The 14,977-nt window shown below is 43.7% G+C and overlaps 1 pseudogene; it reads left to right on the top strand.

The window, feature by feature from the left end:
• Positions 1-3,118: 3,118 nt before the first annotated feature.
• Positions 3,119-9,021, top strand: LOC103625833 (inosine-5'-monophosphate dehydrogenase-like; annotated as a pseudogene).
• The last annotated feature ends 5,956 nt before the right edge of the window (positions 9,022-14,977 follow it).

Genomic DNA, 14,977 nt, shown 5'->3' with positions numbered 1-14,977 from the left:
TACGGAGGGCGCATCGGAGTCAGAGGTCGATGTTGATGAAGTGTCGGTCTCGTAGTAGACCACTTTCCTCATCCTTTTGTGCTTGTCCCCTCTCCGATGTGGCTTGTGGGAGGAAGATCTCTCCTTCTTCTCTTTGTGGTGCGAAGAAGATTTCTTCTCCTTCCCTTTGTTGGAGGAGCTCTTCTTCTTCTCCTTCCTCTTGGTGCGGGACTCTTCCGATGAAGTGCTCCCGTGGCTTGTAGTGGGCTTTTCGCCGGTCTCCATCTCCTTCTTGGCGTGATCTCCCGACATCACTTCGAGCGGTTAAGCTCTAATGAAGCACCGGGCTCCGATACCAATTGAAAGTCGCCTAGAGGGGGGGTGAATAGGGCGAAACTGAAATTCTCAAAAATAATCACAACTACAAGCCGGGTTAGCGTTAGAAATATAAACGAGTCCGCGAGAGAGGGAGCAAAACAAATCACAAGCAAATGAAGAGTGTGACACGCAGATTTGTTTTACCGAGGTTCGGTTCTTGCAAACCTACTCCCCGTTGAGGAGGCCACAAAGGCCGGGTCTCTTTCAACCCTTCCCTCTCTCAATCGGTCCCTCGGACCGAGTGAGCTTCTCTTCTCAAATCACTTGGGAATCAACCTTCCCGCAAGGGCCACCACACAATTGGTGCCTCTTGCCTCAATTTACAAGTGAGTGTTTGATCACAAGAAAGAATCAAGAAAGAAGGAAGCAATCCAAGCGCAAGAGCTCGAAAGAACACAAGCAAATCTCTCTCTCTAGTCACTAGAGCGTTGTGTGGAATATGGAGAGAATTTGATCTCTTTGGTGTGTCTAGAATTGAATGCTAGAGCTCTTGTAGTAGTTGGGAAGTAGAGAACTTGGATACAATGAATGGTGGGGTGGTTGGGGTATTTATAGCCCCAACCACCAAACTTGACCGTTGGCTGGGCTGTCTGTTCGATGGCGCACCGGACAGTCCGGTGCACACCGGACATGTCCGGTGCCCCCGCCACGTCACCAGTGCCGTTGGAAATCGACCGTTGGAGTTCTGACTTCTGGGCCCGCCTTGATGTCCGGTGGCGCACCGGACATGTACTGTAGAGTGTCCGGTGCGCCAGCATGGGCGTCCCTGACCTCTGCGCGCGCTGGCGCGCAATAAATGCGCTGCAGGTAGCCGTTGGCGCCTGAAGTAGCCGTTGCTCCGCAGATGCACCGGACAGTCCGGTGCACACCGGACAGTCCGGTGAATTATAGCGGAGCGGCTGGAATGAAAACCCGAGGCTGGCGAGTTCCTGGGGCCGCCCTTCCTTGGAGCACCGGACATGTCCGGTGCACACCGGACAGTCCGGTGAATTATAGCGGAGTGGCCTCTGGAAATTCCCGAAGGTGACGAGTTTGAAACCTGAGTCCTCTGGTGCACCGGACATGTCCGGTGGCGCACCGGACAGTCCGGTGCGCCAGACCAGAGGAGCCTTCGGTTGCTCCTTTGCATTTTTGTTGAACCCAACACTTGGTCTTTTTATTGGCTAAGTGTGAACCTTTGACACCTGTATAACTTATACACTAGAGCAAACTAGTTAGTCCAAAGATTTGTGTTGGGCAATTCAACCACCAAAATTATTTAGGAACTAGGTGTAAGCCTAATTCCCTTTCAATAATATACATATCTCTATCGAAAAATAATCAATTACAAATTAGTTTGATGCGATGTGACGTAATTGCCTATGAATTATTCATTGTATTATTTAAATCAAGATAGTATATGCGGATAAAGTGGGATATGTGACTAAAAATAGTCGAAAAACAATCATGTCGTCTCATTTTATGTTTACATTTGTCAAAAGCAAACAAAAATAAATAAAAACGACCAAAATATCTATAAATACAAGTTCAAATGGGTCAAGATATATAAGGGGCGTTTCCCCCATGATCATACTATGGGCTCCGCTCCCATGATCATCAAACATTCAATACGACACGGACTAAACTTTAGTTAGGAGAACCAAAGATTTATGAGTTCAAAACACACTATCAATCATATTTCCTATGTAACTGAATTCGATAGTACTAAATTCTTAGTGCATTACATAATTGGTAAAACTGGGGGTGTTTGACTAACAACAAACTTAATCTGATTCAAACATATGGTGGGGAAAATTGTAAGAGAGCACTAAGTTTAAAAGCTTGATAGTAAAGTGTCTATATGTTGCTATGATTTCAATTTATAAGTGGAGTAGAACACAGACATGTGTATTCTCTTGGTTAGGTGGGGTAAATTATGTTCGAAGCCGATAACCATGGTTTGTGTATAATTCTATCTTTTCTACCATTTAAATGTGGAGGAGCACACTTATATTTTATATAGTGCAGATAGAGAAGATATGTGCCAAAAATGATTAGAAGGGATGTAAAATCTCATCCACGAGAAATAACCCATCAATCTCTTTTAGGTTATGTTTGTCCCCCTTTTAAATTACATAAGTTGGATTACGGTGAAAGAGTAAGTGCGTAAAATATTATTTTAGGAGTATAAATAAGCTGAAATAAATTAGCATTGAGTAGCTTATTTATAATTACTAAGTGATGTTTTACTATCCGTCCTTCAACCATAATCCAACTTATATAATTTAGGAGAGAAACAAACATACCCTTAGTAATCAAGCTCAAGTTTGGGCCAAAATATACGTCTCTACATAAGATATAACATATACAAATACAAAGAGAAACAAGATTGTTCCTACTTTTGACATCTGACCGAAATGGTGGTGGCTGGAGTCCGGAGACAAACGGCAGGGCATATGATTCCCTCGCATTATACATCACCCATTCATATGCCGGTGGCCCGTGGAACATTCGCGGGCATTTTTTCCCTACTGATGGGAACCACATTCGTAGAAGTGGTGGGCTCTTTGCCTTTGTCGTCCGAGCTTCCGGCCCAGCTCACGATTTGGCTCAATCGCTGGCGGGACAAGCGGACCCACCTCTCATTGACTCATCATGCGCGTTGCTACCCGCCAAGTCGCTTACCCCATTTGCTTCCCGCCTTCCTTCATTCCCGTCTCTGCCCCGCCACCTCTGCCGCAGAAGCAGCAGCAGCCGAAAACCCTAAAACCCCAGTCCACCAATGGCGGCGAGCAGCGCCGACCTCGCCGCCGTCGGCTTCGCGGGGCCGCGCCTCTTCTCGCTGGGCGTCTCCTACACCTACGACGACGTCATCTTCCTTCCGGGCTACATCGGCTTTCCCGCCGATGCCGTCGACCTCTCCACCCGCCTCTCCCGCCGCGTGCCGCTCTCCACCCCCTGCCCCCTGCGTCGCATCCCCGATGGACACCGTCTCTGAGGCCGCCATGGCCGCGGCCATGGCCTCCCTCGGCGCCGCCGCCGTCGTGCACCGCAACACTGAGCCCCACGCCCAGGCCGCCATCGTCCGCGCCGCCAAGTCCCGCCGCCTCCCCTTCGTATCCTCCGTGCCCTTCTTCTCCCCGTCCTCCGCGCCGACGCTCAACGGGTTCGCTGGCAGCGATTACGCCCTCGTCACCGAGCGCGGAGATTCGCTCTCCAGGCTCGTCGGTGTCGCTGTCGCAGCTGATGCTGTCTCCCGTGACGTTCCTGTCGCTGTCTCGGAGTACATGCGAATGCGACAGACACCGCGCTCAGCCTCTGCCTCCTTCGACTTCGAAGAAGCAGCCGCCTTCCTGTTGGATCTTTTATGGGCTTGGCCCATTTATTAAATAAACTCTATGGTATGTAATGGTGGAGAATACCAATAGTACCACATTGGAAGTCCAAGGGTCTTTTGCCTTGACTTATATGGTGGGATTTATTCCACTTAACTTGAGAAGTCAAGAAATAGACAAGGGCGTGCCACACGCGCGCGCGCGCCGCCGCCGGCCGTGGCAGGCAGGCGAGCGGGCGAGCGGGCGGGCGGGCGAGCGGGCGGACAGTACGTTAGCCGAGTGACTCTGTCTCTTCGTCTGCCAGCCGAGTGACCCTTCTCCTTCAGCTGCCGACTTATGGCGTGACTCGGCAAGAGCTGGCCGACTCATGGCATAACTCGGCTAGAGCTGGCCGACTCTTGGCGTGACTCGGCGACCTTTCTCCTTCAGCTTCCCTCTGCGAGAGGTTAAATAGAGGAGCACCCCTGTCACTCGGTACACGTGAGAAAACACTTTCAGAACACAGTCCAGCAGCCGAGTAAGGGTATTTCCATCTCGTGACTCTGCACGAGGGATCGGCAATTAGGTTTTTGGGGAGCGTCTACGCGACTGCCCAAAGTCTTCTTCCTGCTGACATGACAAGTGAAGTTGGACAAGGATCTAGGTCCTCGGAGCGCATGGCAGGGTATGATCAATTCATCTCCTTACTGTTTTTCATTCTGCAAATTATATATGTTCATACCTGCTGTTTTATTTATAGCCATAAATTTATCAAATCTGTTTTGTCGTATTATATCATGACGTGTCTGATGCCTGATCATACTAGTAATATGATAAATCTGTTTGTCTTAATTTTACAGTCATGCTGTTTATGTTGCTATCTGTTTATTTTCAGTTGTTCCATAATAATACATGTTCCATGTTTATTTGCTTATTATATTTATATGATTCATATGTTTTGTGTTCTCATGATCTATATTATTATGGATAATTTTGAGATCATGTTATCTATGTTTGATTATCTATTATATGTCATCATCATAATGTTAATTTATGGAATTAAAATGGTACGGAAAATGCCTATATTTCTAACACTTCCTTGGCGATGAGGGTCTGGATTACGCCCCTCTCGTGTCCGACGATGGTGAGGTTGTCGATCTCATCACCGTCAAGGATGTGGAGCGCATCAGGAGCTATCCCAAGTTAGGCAAGCCATCGCTTGGAGTGGACGGGAAGTTTGTAGTTGCGGCCTCCATCGGGACCCGTGAGGATGGCAAGGGAAGGCTAGAGCGGCTAGTTAAGGCGGGGGCAAATGCTATCGTGATTGATAGTTCACAGGGGAACTCCATCTACCAGCTTGATATGATAAAGTTTGCCAAGAAGATGTATCCGGAGGTGGATTTTATTGGGGGTAATGCAGTGACAATTGCGCAGGCCCAGAATTTGATTCAAGCTGGTGCAGATGGATTGCGTGTTGGAATGGGTTCTGGCTCAATTTGTACCACCCAAGAGGTTTGTGCTGTTGGAAGAGGACAGGTAAATGCTAAAATCTTCATGAACCCTTCTTTTTTCAGTATTCTAATGCATGACCATCAGCTTACTGCCTTACTTCATTTAGCTTGCTGTCAAATTTGTTGGGTGCCCTGAATCCTACATTAGGTAGCATAGGATCAGCGAACACCCTTTTTTTCCTCCCCGAGTTGTTTTATGGTCTGAAGTTATCTTAGATGGCCGTGACCATGGTGGAAACAAATTTTGTCCTTTGTTTTGCTAGACATTGTAAACATCCTTGCCACATTCAGTGCAAGTATTCAACTCTGATTTGATGACATCAGAGCATCTTCTGACTTTGCCTTTCTCAGATAGGCAAGGGGATATGTAGTCCTTGTTTCATATGCTTAGAAGACACTGATGGGTACTTGGTCTAATATTGGGCTTTGAACAGGCAACATCAGTGTATAAGGTTTCATCTTATGCCAATGATCACAATGTACCAGTTATTGCTGATGGTGGAATTTCAAACTCTGGACATATCGTGAAAGCTTTGTCGCTGGGGGCATCCACTGTTATGATGGGCAGCTTTTTAGCTGGCAGTTATGAAGCTCCTGGTACTTATGAATACAAGGTATGATATATATTGATATTGATATTTTTGCTGTTCTGAGATGAGTACAATGTATACCATATACAGAACGTTGGAATTTCTTTTGGTCCAAACTTAGGTGATGACTGCCAAAGTCCCTACTCCCTACTCCCTACAGCCGTATAGAGCATGAGACTCGATTCATATTGAAGATCACATGTCATGCACATGGACTTTTATGTATGAACAACAGTATAATCAGATAGTATAAAAGTTGTCAAGAGCGTGCAATAAAGAATTGTTTATATGATGACTGAATGGCACTTGGATGTACTTCTCTATATTTGCATTGTTCATGGGTAGCCTTGCTTCCAGAATATCAGATTTGTCCTTATTAAAACTTAGGTTTATCGACCATATTTATTTAATCAGAAGAAGATTGATATTTATGACACCAAATTTATATCATTAAATACATCATAAAATATATTTTCATATCAAAGTGTGCTTATTTGGTGTCATAGATACTCTTCCAAATTACATAAAGTTGGTTGAACTTAGACCTGTTCATGGGCCACTCGATCTGACCTGACCCGCGAGTGCGTCAGGTCGATATCTGGCAAAAAATTGTAACCTAATCATTTTTCTCCTGGCACGACCCATCATTTGATTAGGTCTAGTTGAACTTAAAGCAGTTTGATTTAGGATAACTCCAGAACTTAAAGCAGTTTGCATTTATATTTTTTTGTGTCGTTCTTTGTTTGATGTGAAACTTGCATTCTTTCATGAAAATGTTTTGGTTATAACTAGGGATTGACGAAATACTCGTGGCTCGTCGGCTCGCTTGATTTTTTCACGAGCTGAGCTGACAACCCAGCTCGGTTCGATAACGAGCCAGCTCCCGTGCTAAACGAGCTGTCAAATTTCATCAAAATGAAACTATATGCATATCATTTACGTAACAATTGATGAACATGTTATATGTATGTGTGGTGTCTATGGCTTATTAAACTAATGATTAATGAACTGTGTCTATGTGTTAAATTGGTCTATGAGAATATAATTGTCGGTTAAATTAATGAACATGTGTGTGAATTGTGAATTGATGAGTGATGAATTGTGTTAATTTGGTGTTACTTTGATGTGGACTGCGAAACTATGAGTATAATTACTATTTTTTATTGTTAAAATGTTTAGAATTAACTAGAAATGGTTATTATATACATATTGTTTTTTCTTGGCTCGCGAGTTAAATGAGCCAGCTCGAGCTTATAAACGAGTCAAACCGAGCTGACTCTCGTTAGCTTAACGAACCGAGCCAGATCGTTAGCTTAACGAGTCAGCTTGAATTTGGACGAGCCGAACCGAGTTGGCTCGATATCTAGTCCTAGTTATAACTCTTGACATGCTACTTTTAGGACGGCCGACGAGTTAAAAAATACAGAGACATGGGCTCTCTCGAAGCCATGACAAAAGGGAGTGATGTAAAGTACCTTGGTGATACTTTCAAGCTCAAAGTCGCACATGGCGTCGTTGGTGCAGTAGCTGACAAAGGCTCCGTACTGAGGTTCATTCCTTACACTATGCAAGCAGTTGGGCAAGGATTGGCGCAGATTCTCTGCGGTCAGCTCATGATCTTTTGAGATCAGAGACACTCAGATTAGAGGTATTTTCAGGATGCACACAAGTTATCTTCCAACATATCAACTGTTTAAGACTGGAGAAGTGAGATCAGAGACACTCAGATTAGAGGTATTTTCAGGATGCACACAAGTTATCTTCCAACATATCAACTGTTTAAGACTGGAGAAGTTCATCTTCCTCATTTGCAGAAATATTGTTTATACAATTTAAGTTAACATTTATTGCTACTTACAAGTAGGTTTGTTTTTGGAACCAGCTCCAAAGTTCAGTAGATTATTTAATAGTCTTTATTAATCCATATGAATCTTAGAATGGTCAAAAATATTGTAGCAATTTGGATATTAGGTTGGATTTTTTTGACTGGCGATTAGGTTGGATTTGGATAAGGGGTTTCTGATATTGCTGGTGGAATTAGTGAATGCTCCTCACCTATCTTCCTGCTTGCTCATTGTTGTTTAGATTGAGAAAGCGTGCTGCCTAATTTAGCTCCCCTACCAAAAAACATCTTTATTTTTTGAGAACATATATTACTAGCCAGAAGCTGAGCATCTGTTCCAGAAAGCACACACTGACTTATTTGATCTTTGTTGGTCCTCCTTGCTAGGTGAGAACCGGTGCTGCCCAGGTTGAAGGAGGAATTCATGGGTTGGTTTCATACGAGAAGAAGGCATTCTAGTTCCATAACCAAATAAGGAAGTACAAGAGTGGTTTTTTTAGATAATGGAAGTACAAGAGTGGTTAGCTGCATGATATGGGAGGGACGATTGCTCACTATCCTACCAGGTAAAAGCTCAGCAGCTTGTCGAGTTGGTACAACAAGTGTACCATCTACGTAGCGTAATAACAATAATATTAAACTTTTGGCATCAGAATTGATGTATAAGCTCACAGCTTGTCATCGAAACTTCTGCCCAACCTTCCTTTACGTTAAAAGGGTAGTTTGGGAACCCATTTTCTAAAGGGATTAGCTTATTTTCTATTAAGAAAATAGTAAATTCTTTGTAAGAATGGAGTTTCTAAACTAGTTCTAAATTAATTTTTTAGAAAATTGGAGTTTCCAAATTAGCCTTAAAGTAGTAAAACTTGAATCGTTGAATCTAGTGATTGATGTACTTTGCTCTGCCATGTTCAGCCTACCGTAATGTTGTACGCCCTGTGTTCGAAAATTTTCTTTTTTATTGACTGTGTTAGAATAATTTCTGTTTTTTTATTTTTCCCATCGCATTATTGTCTTTACCAAGCAATAACCAACGTAGATCATCTTAGTAATAACCACGTCTCCATGCTAGCGGTTTAGCCACGTGAGCACTGAGCTGAGCAGGATGTTGACCGACCGCTGCTTGCTATATTCGCATCAAAGCAGTCAATAAAATTGGTTCTCTCGCCACGATGAAGTTTTAGTACGTGTGTTTAGCTTGTACTTTGAGCTAGTTCGTCCACAGCCATGATGAGTTGGTGCCAGTGTGCCTCTCTCGCCGCCGCCCAGCAACATGCTGGTAATCGGTCCTTGTCATTCCCTTAATCCAAGCAACAGCTACATCTGCTGTCCAAGCGCTGCATTTGCCTGCCAAGCGTCTGCTATCCGCTGTCTAATAATCAACCATCTAATCATTGCTGCTGAAGCCTGAAGACGAGCAGGGAACAACCAGGGCCGTTCCTGACTTTTCAGAGGCCCAATACGAAATTCGATATCGAGGCCCATCCATACACAAATATATATATATATATATATATATATATATATAAATAATTATACATATATTATCAAATATTTGACATATAAAATTTATTATGCACTATTTTGAAGTTTACAAGATAACAAATGTAAAATATAGCAAAAAAACACTTGTTATCTGATATTATTAAAAATATCTTTTAACATTTTGTGATACAAAGTCATCTCTTATATCATTAAAATTAATCTCATCCAATAACTTTTTCGATATATAGAATCACCAAGCCATTTAACATCTCTTGAGTTATTGTTGATAAAAAAATAGTTCACAAAAATATTTCAATTTTAAAAGCTTCTCTCTGCCAAAGCAACCATCATATGTATAGTTTATAATACTCTCCCTATATTAAAATAGAATTTGTTTTGCTTATTTAGTTGATTCATCATCATCAATATAAACATAAAAATCAAGAACTAAAATAAATACTATTTTAAAACGGATGGAGTATTCAATAAGTAATTGAGACAGTTTAAGAATGATAGTCGCCTAGAGGGGGGGTGAATAGGGCGAAACTGAAATTTACAAATATAAACACAACTACAAGCCGGGTTAGCGTTAGAAATATAAACGAGTCCGCGAGAGAGGGCGCAAAACAAATCGCGAGCAAATAATGAAATGTGACACACGGATTTGTTTTACCGAGGTTCGGTTCTCTCAAACCTACTCCCCGTTGAGGAGGCCACAAAGGCCGGGTCTCTTTCAACCCTTCCCTCTCTCAAACGGTCCCTCGGACCGAGTGAGCTTCTCTTCTCAAATCAAAGCCGGGAACAAAACTTCCCCGCAAGGGCCACCACACAATTGGTGCCTCTTGCCTTGATTACAATGGAGTTTTGATCACAAGAACAAGTGAGAAAGAAAAGAAGCAATCCAAGCGCAAGAGCTCAAATGAACACGGCAAATCACTCTCACTAGTCGCTAGGGCTTTGTGTGGAATTGGAGAGGATTTGATCTCTTTGGTGTGTCTAGAATTGAATGCTAGAGCTCTTGTAGTAGTTGGGAAGTGGAAAACTTGGATTCAATGAATGGTGGGGTGGTTGGGGTATTTATAGCCCCAACCACCAAACTTGACCGTTGGCTGGGATGTCTGTTCGATGGCGCACCGGACAGTCCGGTGCACACCGGACAGTCCGGTGCCCCCTGCCACGTCATCACTGCCGTTGGATTCTGACCGTTGGAGCTTCTGACTTGTGGGCCCGCCTGGGTGTCCGGTGCACACCGGACAGGTACTGTTTGCTGTCCGGTGTGCCAGCATGGGCGTGCCTGCCATCTGTGCGCGCAGAGTGCGCATTAAATGCGCGGCAGAGAGCCGTTGGCGCGGAGATAGCCGTTGCTCTGGAGACGCACCGGACAGTCCGGTGCACACCGGACAGTCCGGTGAATTATAGTGGATGAGCCGTTGGCTTTTCCCGAAGCTGGCGAGTTCCTGAGGCCGACCTCCCTTGGCGCACCGGACACTGTCCGGTGTACACCGGACAGTCCGGTGAATTATAGCGGAGTCGCCTCTGAAAATTCCCGAAGGTAGCGAGTTCAAGTCTGAGTCCCCCTGGTGCACCGGACATGTCCGGTGGCACACCGGACAGTCCGGTGCGCCACACCAGGGGTGCCTTCGGTTGCCCCTTTGCTCCTTTGATGAATCCAAAGCTTGGTCTTTTTATTGGCTGAGTGTGAACCTTTTACACCTATATCATCTATACACTTGGGCAAACAAGTTAGTCCAAAGATTTGTGTTGGGCAATTCAACCACCAAAAGTATATAGGAACTAAGTGTAAGCCTAATTCCCTTTCAATCTCCCCCTTTTTGGTGAGTGATGCCAACACAAACCAAAGCAAATATAGAAGTGCATAATTGAACTAGTTTGCATGATGTAAGTGTAAAGGTTGCTTGGAATTTAGCCAATATTATTACTTACAGGATATGCATGGATTGTTTCTTATTTATAACATTTTGGACCACGCTTGCACCACATGTTTTGTTTTTGCAAACTCTTTTGTAAATCATTTTCAAAGTTCTTTTGCAAATAGTCAAAGGTAAATGAATAAGATTTTTGCAAAGCATTTTCAAGATTTGAAATTTTCTCCCCCTGTTTCAAATGCTTTTCTTTTGACTAAACAAAACTCCCCCTAAAGGAGATCCTCCTCTTAGTGTTCAAGAGGGTTTTGATATATCATTTTGAAATACTACTTTCTCCCCTTTTTTGAACACAAAAGGAAAATCAATTGATAAATATTCAACACTGAGTTTTTGAAATTGGTGGTGGTGCGGTCCTTTTGCTTTGGGCTCCTTTCTCCCCCTTTTTGGCATGAATCGCCAAAAACGGAATCATTAGAGCCCGCGAAGTAGTTTCTTCCCCTTTGGTCATAAACAAATGAGTTAAGATTATACCAAAGACGAAGTCCTTTTGCTTTCTCCCCTAAGGATGGAGAGTGGTATGTAGTGACGGCGAAGGTTGAGTTACGGAGTGGAAGCCTTTTTGTCTTCGCCGAAGACTCCAATTCCCTTTCAATATACCTAAGACTTGGTTTGAAATAGACTTGAAAACACATTAGTCATAGCATAGGAAGGGGATACGATCAAAGATATATAAATGAGCTATGTGTGCAATCTAACAAAAGAAATTGCGCGAATCAAGAATATTGAGCTCATGCCTAAGTTTGTTAAAAGATTGTTCATCAAGAGGCTTGGTAAAGATATCGGCTAATTGATCTTTAGTATTTATGTATGAAATTTCGATATCTCCCTTTTGTTGGTGATCCCTAAGAAAATGATACCGAATGGCTATGTGCTTAGTGCGGCTATGCTCGACGGGATTGTCGGCCATTTTGATTGCACTCTCATTATCACATAGCAAAGGGACTTTGGTTAATTTGTAACCATAGTCCCGCAGGGTTTGCCTCATCCAAAGCAATTGCGCGCAACAATGACCTGCGGCAATGTACTCGGCTTCGGCGGTTGAAAGAGCGACCGAATTTTGCTTCTTTGAAGCCCAAGACACCAAGGATCTTCCCAAGAACTGGCAAGTCCCCGATGTGCTCTTCCTATTGATTTTGCACCCCGCCCAATCGGCATCTGAATAACCAATCAAATCAAATGTGGATCCCCGAGGGTACCAAAGCCCAAACTTAGGAGTATAAGCCAAATATCTCAAGATTCGTTTTACGGCCGTAAGGTGAGCTTCCTTAGGGTCGGCTTGGAATCTTGCACACATGCATACGGAAAGCATAATATCCGGTCGAGATGCACATAAATAGAGTAAAGAACTTATCATCGACCGGTATACCTTTTGATCTACGGACTTACCTCCCGTGTCGAGGTCGAGATGCCCATTAGTTCCCATGGGTGTCTTGATGGGTTTGGCATCCTTCATCCCAAACTTGTTTAGAATGCCTTGAGTGTACTTTGTTTGGCTGATGAAGGTGCCCTCTTGGAGTTGCTTTACTTGGAATCCTAAGAAATACTTCAACTCCCCCATCATAGACATCTCGAATTTCTGTGTCATGATCCTACTAAACTCTTCACATGTAGACTCGTTAGTAGACCCAAATATAATATCATCAACATAAATTTGGCATACAAACAAGTCATTTTCAAGAGTTTTAGTAAAGAGTGTAGGATCGGCCTTTCCAACTTTGAAGCCATTAGCAATAAGGAAATCTCTAAGGCATTCATACCATGCTCTTGGGGCTTGCTTGAGCCCATAAAGCGCCTTAGAGAGCTTATAGATATGGTTAGGATACTCACTGTCTTCAAAGCCGGGAGGTTGCTCAACATAGACCTCTTCCTTGATTGGTCCATTGAGGAAGGCACTTTTCACGTCCATTTGATAAAGCTTAAAGCCATGGTAAGTAGCATAGGCCAATAATATGCGAATTGACTCAAGCCTAGCTACGGGTGCATAGGTTTCACCGAAATCCAAACCTTCGACTTGGGAGTATCCCTTGGCCACAAGTCGAGCTTTGTTCCTTGTCACCACACCATGCTCATCTTGCTTGTTGCGGAAGACCCATTTGGTTCCTACAACATTTTGGTTCGGACGTGGAACTAAATGCCATACCTCATTCCTAGTGAAGTTGTTGAGCTCCTCTTGCATCGCCACCACCCAATCCGAATCTTGGAGTGCTTCCTCTACCCTGTGTGGCTCAATAGAGGAAACAAACGAGTAATGTTCACAAAAATGGGCAACACGAGATCGAGTAGTTACCCCCTTATGAATGTCGCCGAGGATGGTGTCGACGGGGTGATCTCGTTGTATTGCTTGGTGGACTCTTGGATGTGGCGGCCTTTGCTCTTCATCCTCCTTGTCTTGATCATTTGCATCTCCCCCTTGATCATTGCCGTCATCTTGAGGTGGCTCATTTGCTTGATCTTCTACTTCATCAACTTGAGCTTCATTCTCATTTTGAGTTGGTGGAGTTGCTAGCGTGGAGGAGGATGGTTGATCTTGTGTATTTGGAGACTCTTCGGATTCCTTAGGACACACATCCCCAATGGACATGTTCCTTAGCGCTATGCATGGAGCCTCTTCATCACCTATCTCATCAAGATCAACTTGCTCTACTTGAGAGCCGTTAGTTTCATCAAACACAACGTCACATGAGACTTCAACTAGTCCAGTGGACTTGTTAAAGACCCTATATGCCCTTGTGTTTGAGTCATAACCAAGTAAAAAGCCTTCTACAGTCTTAGGAGCAAATTTAGATTTTCTACCTCTTTTAACAAGAATAAAGCATTTGCTACCAAAGACTCTAAAATATGAGATGTTGGGCTTTTTACCGATTAGGAGTTCATATGATGTCTTCTTGAGGATTCGGTGTAGATATAATCGGTTGATGGCGTAGCAGGCGGTGTTGACTGCCTCGGCCCAAAACCGATCCGAAGTCTTATATTCATCAAGCATGGTCCTTGCCATGTCTAAAAGAGTTCTATTCTTCCTCTCCACAACACCATTTTGTTGAGGTGTGTAGGGAGAAGAGAACTCATGCTTGATGCCCTCCTCCTCAAGAAAGCCTTCAATTTGAGAGTTCTTGAACTCCGTCCCGTTGTCGCTTCTTATTTTCTTGATCCTTAAGCCGAACTCATTTTGAGCCCGTCTCAAGAATCCCTTTAAGGTCTCTTGGGTTTGAGATTTTTCCTGTAAAAAGAATACCCAAGTGAAGCGAGAATAATCATCCACAATAACAAGACAATACTTACTCCCGCCGATGCTTATGTAAGCAATCGGGCCGAATAGATCCATGTGGAGTAGCTCAAGTGGCCTGTCGGTCGTCATGATGTTCTTGTGTGGATGATGGGTTCCAACTTGCTTTCCCGCCTGGCATGCGCTACAAACCCTGTCTTTCTCAAAATGAACATTTGTTAATCCTATAATGTGTTCTCCCTTTAGAAGCTTGTGAAGATTCTTCATCCCAACATGGGCTAGTCGGCGGTGCCAGAGCCAGCCCAAGTTAGTCTTAGCAATTAAGCAAGTGTCGAGTTCAGCTCTATCAAAATCTACCAAGTATAGCTGACCCTCTAACACTCCCTTAAATGCTATTGAATCATCACTTCTTCTAAAGACAGTGACACCTACATCAGTGAATAGACAGTTGTAGCCCATTTGACATAATTGGGATACGGAAAGCAAATTGTAATCTAAAGAATCTACAAGAAAAACATTGGAAATAATATGGTCAGGTGATATAGCAATTTTACCCAATCCTTTGACCAAACCTTGATTTCCATCCCCGAATGTGATAGCTCGTTGGGGATCTTGATTTTTCTCATATGAGGAGAACATCCTTTTCTCCCCGGTCATGTGGTTTGTGCATCCGCTGTCGAGTATCCAACTTGAGCCCCCGGATGCATAAACCTACAAAACAAGTTTAGT

The sequence above is a fragment of the Zea mays genome, chromosome 5, assembly GCF_902167145.1.
Source record: "Zea mays cultivar B73 chromosome 5, Zm-B73-REFERENCE-NAM-5.0, whole genome shotgun sequence".
Classification (NCBI taxonomy): Eukaryota; Viridiplantae; Streptophyta; class Magnoliopsida; order Poales; family Poaceae; genus Zea; species Zea mays.
This window is presented reverse-complemented; position numbering and strand designations above follow the sequence as displayed.